Consider the following 8,188-nt stretch of genomic DNA (forward strand, 5'->3'; position numbering starts at 1 on the left):
GGTCCTTCCTGTGCCTGCAGTAGCTTGTCCTGGGTGGACTGTGGAGCTCTGCTACCATCTATTATCCTTGACTCTCAGATCCCCACTCAGGTGGTCTGAGTAGGTAAACCATGACCATCTCCAGGAGAACACTCTTTCACTTACCTAGAAACCCAAAGTAGCCCAGAATGGTTTTGTGTCCAGTTCCAATCTCTAATCTAATGCTTGGGACAGACTGGAGTTTTCATCTTTGGAAAAATGAAAAGTCACTCCAAACTCCTCCTCCAAGTCACAACCCTCTTGGAAGCACTTGGATTTATAAAGTACTTCATGCTTATCTGCGTCTCTTCTTTCTCCTGCTACACTCCCTTGGTTCTCCGCCAGCATTCCCAAACCCTGTGGTTTCAAAGTCTGGCACCATCTTGCTCGTGTGGCCTGGACACTCTCGGATGCTATGACCACCTTAAAAATTGTGTCCAGAAGGGGAGAGAATATTCCGGACCAATGTGTTTTTAGAGATCTTTCTTGTTGCATGTTTTTTTTCCTGTTGTTAAATGCTAAGTGAGTTTCTTAAGGGCAGAGGTCTTTTCTATTGTCTGTATATTTACTTTGTTTATTTTTGAGTAAATTGATATTAAAATTTATTTAAATTTAATTAATTAACATGTACAGTGTTTTTAGTTTCAGAAGTAGAGGTCAGGGATTCATCCGTCTTTTTGTTTTTGTTTTTTTAAAAAGATTTTACTTATTTATTTGACAGAGAGAGAGATCACAAGCTGGCAGAGAGGCAGGCAGAGAGAGAGGAGGAAGCAGGCTCCCTGCTGAGCAGAGAGCCGGATATGGGACTCAATCCCAGGACACTGAGATCATGACCTGAGCCGAAGGCAGCGGCTTAACCCACTGAGCCACCCAGGCGCCCCAGGGATTCATCGGTCTTATCCAACACGCAGCGCTCATTCCATCACGTGCCTTCCTCAATGCCCAGCCCGCAGTTAGCCCTTCCCCCACCCCCTTCCCTGTTTGTTTCCTATGATTAAGAGTCTCTTACGGTTTGTCTCCCTCTCTGATCTGGTCTTGTTTTATTTTTTCCTCCTTCCCCTGTGACCCCCTGTTTTGTTTCTTCAGTTCCACATATGAGTGAGGTCATAAGATAACGGTCTTTCTCTGACTGACCTACTTCACTCAACATAATACCCTCTAGTTCCATCCACGTCATTGCAAATGGCAAGATTTCATTTTTCTGATGGCTGAGTAGTATTCTGTATTGTTTGTATTTTTAATTGGAAGTTTATCAATGTTTATAAGTTTATTTACACATATCGGATGAAGAATACACGTTGTGGGCAATAATTATAATATTAAATAATATTTACATCACGGAAATTGGTAAATGCTACCATCAAGATTTTGAATGTCCTCTCAGAGAGCTGGTTTGCCGGCATCCCACTGCTTGAAGATGAGAAAAAGCTCCAGTCACTCATTCCTGGAAAAAATGAGGAAGACACATTGGTTTTTTTCCCCCCCTCGTGTAGAGGGTAAAATTCAACAATGCCTTTTTGCTTCCTGAAATATATATATATATATTTTTCCCTCTAGAAAGAATAAAACGTAACTCCAGGCCAAAGTTGGGCAACTGAAAATAATTGAAATTTTCCCAGGTGTGGTCAGATGTAGACAAGCCTCCCCTTCTCTTGTGAAAGCTTTAGTTTATCTGGGACCTACTCTGGAAAGAATATAAGGCTTTGCAGACACTCAGAATGTTAAACCACAGGTTTTACTCTCATTATTTTCGACATTTATTTACTTTACGGAAACCGTGGGGCGGGAATGTGACATTCAGTTAATATTTGAGTCTGGTTTTCTGAAAATAACTTGCCATTGGGGAAGACAGTATACCGTGCGACCCTCAAGTGCTTGGCTGAATTTCCTGGTGAAGTTTTAAGTTCACCAACCCCAAGATTAGGCACAGTGTTTCTTAAGGAATAAATCACTTTCAGGGTGTTCTTGGGTTCTGGAATACCAGCATGCCAATGCTGCGCAAATCCCGCAGGGAGAACTTCTCTCTCTGAAAATTCTCCAGTGCCCCACGCCGCGGAGCCCCACCGATACGCAAAACATTGCAAGTCTTAATTTTTTCTTTTCAAAATATATTTAACTCCAGCAAACCTGAAACCAAGCCTCTTGCAGATGGCAGACAGCTTAATTGCTGCGGTAAACGCGTCTGACGTTTTTTTGGAAAACTTTGGGTGCTATAATAACCCATCGGACCCAGAGAAAATAGAATCCAACCCACACAAAGGCATGCATACGGCCTAGGCTCTCCGCTTGGCAGTTGAAGTTTTGTCCCAGGCTGTTCCTTTTTTTCGCCCTTCCCTTTTCAGGCTTTCTTGTAGAGCTTGCAAGTCCAGAATGTATTATTTGGCCGGCAAATGGAGAGAGGCCCCGGGTAAAGTGAATCAGCTTTCCTGTTCCTTCCCCCGCCCCATCTGTCTTCCTGGAGCATCTCACGACGGAAGGCAAGAATGGCAAGGCACCCTCGTGGATCACCTTCATTCATTTACTGACTTATTGTTTTACATCCTGCAGGCGCTGGGTGTCCCCAGGGAGCTCAGCTGGTCCGCCGGCCCTCGGGTGGGCGCTGGTTGGCACGGTTCTGTTTCTCCCGAGTGCCATCCTCAGGTTAGGCCCTGCCCGGCTCTTTTTCCTTGGGCGACGCCTTTTCTTTCTCCGGATCAATAAGGGACGTTTTCTGAGTGAATGTTTCCCGATTCCACGTAGCAGTTATAATGTGGGGGATATAAACAAGTATTTGGCAGAAAAACTGCTCTTAGCCATGGCTGCTAAGCTTGCTACCGTGCTAATCCGAAGTTAAACACAGAACCTGGTGGAGAGCACCGGTGTTTTCTTCCATGACCAAGAGCTAGGAGTCTGATTCCTTTTTTTTTTTTTTTTTCTCAATAGTGTTTATAAAGGCTTGTAAACACACTGTAGCATGAACGGCCAACCCAGGTTTGTATTTTAAATGGATTTATTTTCACCCGTTGCACTTCTGCGTGTCGCCGGGCACATGGATGAGTTCTCCGCTTGGACCAGAGCTAACCGTCAGCAGCCTTCTCGGTGGTGGGTGCAGGGTCGCTGGGCAGCTGCGCAGGTCCTGCCTCACGGGGGGGGGGGGCGGGAAGGAAAGACAGGTGGAGCTGGGCCCAGGGGGGCCGAGGAAGGAAAGGGCAGAAGCAGGTGGCTGTGGTTGGGCATTTGAGTGGACAGGTTCAGGGGGTGGGCAAGACGTGTCCGGGGTCCCCCCAGCCTGTGGGTGAGACACAGAGGCCCACGTGGACTCTTGTCAGTGGGGGAGGACGGGTTCTGAGAGAGCGTGTGGCTCGAGCTGGTGTCTGGGGAGGAGGATATTAGTAGCCTTCCTTTAGATTTTGTTTATTTTTGTGTATGAGAGAGAGAGAGAGAGAGAGAGAGAATGAATGAGCAAGGCAGGGGGAGAGACAGAGCGGGAAGCAGGCTCCCCGTTGAGCAGGGAGCCCGATGCAGGACTCGATTCCAGGACCCTGGGATCATGACCTGAGCCAAAGGCAGACACTCAAACCCAGTAAGCCGCCCGGGTGCTCACCTAGTAGCCTCTCATCCCGCTGGTCGTCCTCCTCAAAGCGGTTCGGTATGTGAACACCCCACGGCCGCTAGCTCGGGGTTCTGGGGGCCTGGGCCTTTCGGACGCTTGTCTTTCAGCAGGCCGCACTCTCCCATCTGCCCTGGAGAGAACCGGATCTGTAATTATTCCAGACCCGGAGATGAAAGCCCGGAGGCTCAGAGAGGCTCCTGGATCTGTTCTGCTTCTCGGTGCCGGGATTCCACGAGGAAACCGGGTCTCCCGCGGGCCTCGGCTCAGGAGCCAGATCGCTCCCGGCGGCCTCCTTCCCTCGCTGCCTCCATCGGAGCCTGGTTTAGCCAGACCCCTTCATCTCATGAAATACCTCCAAGTGGTTTTCTCTCTCACAGGAACCGTCCCGCTCAGACAACTTCTTGCAACACACGCTGGTGCTAGTGATTGGCCGCCTTCCCTTTACCTTCTCCAGGAAAAGCAAGTTAAGTCCTTTGGTAGGAGAGAAACTTTCCGTGTCTGAGCAGGAAATGGTTCATTGTCATCAGGAAGTTTTGGAGGGCAGGGCATGGAGAATCCTAGTGAAAAGGACTTAAACTCCTAAATGCACATTGTCAAGCCCACAGGCAGTGCTTCTGAAGTTCAGAGCCTCAGGGATGTCACTGGGGACTTGGGCCCCTTTCCTCTTTGGGGGTGACCTCCACAGGCTTGTCCTCTTCTGGTCAGAAGGTGGCTGCTGCTGCACCTGCCATCCCCTCAACACGTAGCCGGTTGAGAGGCAGAACCGTTTCTCCTTAGCTGACTTTCTTTATCAAGGAGGAAGAGTTTTCTAGATACTCTTGCTGTTTCCCAGGTTTCTTCCAGCCCACTCGCATGTTCCGCCAACCCACAGCCCTCCCTGGGGTCCTCGGTCCCCTGCGCACTGGACACAGGCCAGGGGACCATTCCTCAGGCTCATCTAGATTCCCACCTGCACGGTCCCTCCCCCGCCTCTTCCTATTCTTTGGAGCTGAAGGCTTGCAGCCTCCTGTCCTCTGTGCCTGGGATGTTCTGGGACTCCCAGGTGTCCTTCTGGACAAGTGTCAGCTTTTTACTCTCTCCTGTTCTCCCTTCATGGCTCATGCAGTACAAGCCCAGGGTTTCTGATATTTTTGACTTCATATCCATCTCCTGCCTGTGGCTTGGTCACCACAGGGGAAGGGGGGCCCTCCCACCCCAGGAGGCTGGCTGCACATGGGGTCCTGGGGGCCTGGGCCTTTCCTCTCTTCCTAGAACTCAGAAAATCCTTCTTCTTGGCAAGAATGGGCTTTCAAGGGACAGTCCTGCGAGATGCAAACAAAAGTCCACTCAGCAGCCAGAGCTGAGGAAAAACTGTTATTAAGTGAAATAGTATATGTACAGCCCGTGCAGAGCGCCTGACGTGGAGGCAGCCCTCTGGAGAAGGGGCTGTGGTCCCGGGATTCTCCCAAGTGAGGAGAACCGAGATTCATGTCAGGTCAGTCCTGCCCTGAGGCCTGGACAAGCAGGAAAAGTTGGCTTTTCCTGGGGCCAAGAGTCTGTGGGGCTGAGCCTGTGACCTTCCGGACCACGTTCAGGTGCTGCGGACTCTGGCCTTCCCACCCCAGTCGTCCGAAGACAGTCTGCCCGTCTGAGGGCACAGCTGCCCCAGGTCATGCCCCTTGAGGCCCAGGGCTTGGCTGAAGAGTGGTTGTTTGTGAGACCCGGGACGGACAGCCGCGGGGGCCTGAGAGCTTCTGGGCATGGGACACGGCTCCCGAGCCACCAGGTTCCAGCGCGCCCGGCAGCCCGAGATTTCTAAATCCAACCCCAGGCTTCCAGGTCTACTTGTCCAGGGGGAAGTCTGGAACGCAATTTAGCAGTCTGTCCGCTTGGTTTATTACTTCAGAATGTTTCTACGTGTGGCTCATAGTCCTTCCTTTCTGTTCTCACCCGGGGCCGCCCACCGACGCTAGGGGAGGGCCCCGGACGGGACGGTGCTCCTGGGTTGGCATTGTGGAGCCTTGGCCCTCCACGGCGCAGTTTCCATTTCTATGGTCTCATTCAGTTGCTCTTATTTAACTTTCAAAGCAAGTGCAGACGGGGTATTCCCGTGCTCTCCACCTGCCGGCGTTGGAGGCCCTGAAGCTCGTTCATCACGCCATTCAATCATGTGGTTTGAATTTCTGTCCCAGGAGAGGAATGATCAAGGTGGTGTCACACGGGGCCAACGGCAGGCAACGCTAGGACCTTTCCACGTCGCGGGCCCGTCCTCGCTTGTCCCAGGTAGCACGGTGACGTTGCTTTCCCTATGCATAGAGTCTTGCAGCTGACTTCCTAAAGCGCTTCCTAAAAGCCTTTGAGGAACGCCACCCCCTCCCAAATATTGGACAGTCAACGAGAAGATCTCTGCCCAGTGTCTGTGCTCAGAACTCTGTCAGGTTCTGCCACAGACGGAAAGTTACAGGACGTGGTTCTGGCTCTCAGAGTTGTGAGGAGGACTGAGGAAGAAAATACAGAAGAAGAGAAGACATACTTAAAAAAAACCCCTTATTTCTCAATAATTTTAATGAAAACGTGAGGTAGGTAAGATAGTCACAGGGCTTGAAATGAGTAAGCCACAAAAGGCCCTCCTCTCAACACGAAAATTCTGACCACCCCACTCCCTTCTCTATAGGCAGGCGGTCTTAATTTTTATTTTTATGTATTTATTTTAAAGGATTTTATTTATTTATCTGGAGAGAAAGATAGTGAGAGAGCATGTGAGCAGGGGGAGGGGTGGAGGGAGAGGGAGAAGCAGACCCCCCCGAATGCAGGGCCTGACTCGGGGCTCGGCCCCAGGACTCTCAGATCATGAGCTGAGCCGCAGGCAGGTGCTCGACCGAATGAGCCACCCAGACAGAGAGGTTGAGAGAGAATTGGAGTAGGTGGGGTGCTGACGGGGGCAGGGAGAGAGGGAGAGAGAATCTTAGGCAGGCTCCATGCCCAGTGTGGAGCCGGACGCTGGGACTCTGTCTCACGACCCTGAGATCAAGACCTGAGCTGAAATCAAGAGTCAGACACTTAATCTTAACTGAGACACCCAGGCGCCCCAAATCATAGACTATTTTTAGAGCAATTTCAGGTTCACAGCAAAATTGAGCAAAAGGTTTAGTGGTTTCCTGCATGGCCCCTGCCGGCATCACTCAGTCTCCTCCGCCACCCGCTCCCCCTTCCTCATTGTGTTGTAACAATCTATGAGGCCACACTTGTCATAATCACCCACCGTTCCTAGTCTGTGCAAGGGTTCCCTCTTGGTGGTGAGTGTTCTGTGGGTTTGGGCAGATGCATAATGAGGTATTTATCATCGTAGTAGCCTACAGAATAGTTTCACTGTCCTAAAATTCCTCTAAAGGGCACCTATTTGATGGTATTCTGTGCGGGAGGTCTAGAGCAGGCAAACTACTGTAAAAAGCCAGAGAGAGCATATGTTAGGCTCTGTGGGCATACAGTTTCTGCCAGAGCTACTCAGTTCTGGTGTTGTAGAGAGAAAGCAGCCACAGGCGGTACGTTAGCAAATGAGCACGGGTGCGTCGCAATAAAACTTTATTATGAACACCGAAACTGGAATTTTATATAATTTTAGCAAGTCGTGAAGTACTGCTTTTCTTTTGATTTCTTTCCCCCATCTAAACATGGGACAATTCCAAGAAGTGAGAAGAGCGAAAAGAGAAGCCCTCTTGTCCGTGACCCTGTTTACGGTGTCAGAGAAGCCTTCTTGGAGGAAGTGGCACCAAACTGAGACAAGACAACAAAAAGAGAAAAGGAGTAACTAGGCTTACTGGCCGTACAAACACAGGTTTCCAGCTGGAACTGCCAGTGGGCTGTTGTTGCCGACTCCTGGTCTAGAGCCTTGTGTCCTGAACTGTTTAGTAGAACAAAATTACTTCATGGGCTACTAGTGGGCATGCAGAAAAATGAATTTGGAAACTACTAGAGACCCTGTATCTTTGTAAGAGAGGCAGTGCATATTAGCATATTAAAGGCTCTGCGAAGTCCTGCAATTTTTTTTTTAAGTGTGCAACATGTGCAACATGTAGTTTGGCGCCATATGTCCCAAACTAGTTATGGGAAACTTCCTTCACACGCTCCTTCCCTTCCTCCTGTCCTGCCTCCTCCTTTTTTGTCACAGCATATATCTTCACTCCTTGTAAAACTGATATTCTGAAGATCTCAGATTGGAAAACGCTGGCCCAGGGGTCCTAAAGCTGTTGAGAACATAGTTTGGAAGCCGTGCGAGGAGGAGTCCAAGGAAGGTTTTGGAAGAGCTGGGATTTAGTCTGCCCAACTTTCTTGAGTTCAACTTCAGAGGGAAGGATTCTCTGGGGGCAGGGGGAAGCAGCTTCTGACTAGGCTTCAGAATCTCTAACATGCCACAGCAGACCTCTCGTTCCTCCTCTCCGGGCCTGGTCCCCCCCGTCTTGGTCAGTAGCACCTGTGTTCATGAGCTGCTTGGACGTAGGATTTGTCCTTGACCCTCTATTTACACCGCACACCCATTTCATCAGCAAGGATTCTCAACTCTACCCTCAAATAGCCACTTCTCACCACGCACCCCAGTTC

General features: G+C 50.0%; 1 long non-coding RNA gene across 1 annotated transcript; it reads right to left on the minus strand.

Annotated features, from left to right (window-relative positions):
- Window positions 1–1,751: 1,751 nt before the first annotated feature.
- LOC309843882 lies at window positions 1,752–4,037 on the minus strand. The gene is made up of 2 exons (XR_014300395.1): window positions 3,602–4,037; window positions 1,752–3,133 (listed from the first exon to the last, which is right to left on the minus strand). It is a non-coding gene; the product is annotated as an uncharacterized lncRNA (long non-coding RNA).
- Window positions 4,038–8,188: the final 4,151 nt, after the last annotated feature.

This window comes from Mustela nivalis (assembly GCF_964662115.1).
Source record: "Mustela nivalis genome assembly, chromosome: 1".
Lineage (NCBI taxonomy): Eukaryota > Metazoa > Chordata > Mammalia > Carnivora > Mustelidae > Mustela > Mustela nivalis.